Source organism: Myotis davidii, unplaced genomic scaffold (genome assembly GCF_000327345.1).
Source record: "Myotis davidii unplaced genomic scaffold, ASM32734v1 scaffold459, whole genome shotgun sequence".
Classification (NCBI taxonomy): domain Eukaryota; kingdom Metazoa; phylum Chordata; class Mammalia; order Chiroptera; family Vespertilionidae; genus Myotis; species Myotis davidii.
In genome coordinates, this window is record NW_006289838.1 from 137,063 (window position 1) to 138,459 (window position 1,397).

General features: G+C 61.1%; 1 protein-coding gene across 1 annotated transcript in view; it reads right to left on the reverse strand.

The window, feature by feature from the left end:
* PLIN1 (perilipin 1) overlaps window positions 1–1,397 on the reverse strand; it is a 110,405-nt gene that overhangs the window by 87,546 nt on the left and 21,462 nt on the right. Inside the window, exon 5 of the mRNA XM_015563232.1 lies at window positions 291–516. The gene's annotated coding sequence lies outside the window, so the exon portion shown is untranslated. The remainder of the gene's footprint in view (window positions 1–290; window positions 517–1,397) is intronic.

A 1,397-nucleotide genomic window follows, 5' to 3' on the forward strand; every position in this document is an offset into this window, starting at 1 on the left:
GGGTGTCTGAGCTTTCCAGTGAAAGGTGGGGAAACTGAGGCACAAAGTGGCCTGTTTCTCCGACTGTAAAATGCAGCGGGGACTCCCGATTGCCTGCCCAGATGTCCTGGGAGCTCTGCACGTTTGGTGAGAAAGCCCGTCTCAGGCCACAGGGCTGACCCGGAGTCGCGCACACAGCACACAGTATGGATAGGTGGGCAGGGTACAGCGTCCTTGCATTTCCAGCCACAGGCAGCAGAGGGCGCCGCCCCGCCGCCTGGGATCTTAGGATCCATACAAGGCAGACCTACCTCTGACCAGTCAGAGGCCTTCTCCTGGAGCCAGGGCCAGCGCAGGGTGGGAGTGGTGGGCACGGGGAGCTAAGCGATGTGCCAGAGGTGCCGGGCTGGCCTACGAAGGGGTGAAGCTGGCTCAGCCGGCGTGATGGGCTCTGTGACCCCGACAGGCCGCTGGCCTTTTCTGGACCCGTTTGCTCATCCGTCCATGGGTGTGCAGAGAGGCAGCGCACGATGGAGCCTAGAGGGGAAGCGGGGCAGGGGACCGGCTCAGGAGGGCTGGGGACAAGCAGGGCTCAGGGCCCTTCCCGCCTCCCCACACGCAGCCCTGGAACGAAGGCTGAACAGTCAAACCACAAGCCGACCGAAACTCCAGGCGGGACACCTTGGGCTCTGAGCCCTTGCCAGCTCCCTGGAGAGGATCTGCAGGCCCAGCTCGGCTGCCAACGTGGGGCACATCCAGCGCCAGCCCCCCTCCCCCCGAAAGCACAGGACGCAGCTCTCTCCAGGCAGGGTGTACAGGTTTCGGGCCCCGCTAACCCTGCCCCTGGCCTGGCTGACTGCTCACAGCAGTGAGGTGCCAGCACAATGACCAGGCCGCAGGGCTAGAAACCCCCGCCTGGGCTCCCACACCAAGTCGCTGGGTGGCTGGGGCCCTTAGCCAGCTCCGGGTCCTCCTTCCCAAGAGTAGGGGGAGGAGGCCACCCCATCCCACCTCCCCATCTCCCCAAAGGTACCTGACTTTAGTCCCAACAAAAAGCAGAGTGGGGGCTCATAGACTGAGCTGGAATGCCTGGGCAGGGCCTGGGGTGGGGGTGGGGTGTGTGCGGAGTCTGGGCGGCCTCCTTTGCCAGAGGCTGAGGGACGGGGATGTCCCTGGACCGAGTGGGGAACCTCTAGAGCGGTGGTTCTCAACCTGTGGGTCGCGACCCCTTTAGGGGTCGAACGACCCTTTCACAGGGGTCGCCTAAGACCATCGGAAAACACATATATCATTACATATTGTTTTTGTGATTCATCACTATGCTTTCATTATGCTCAATGTGTAACCATGAAAATACATCCTGCATATCAGATATTTACATGACAATTCATAACAGTAGCAACATGACAGTGATGAAG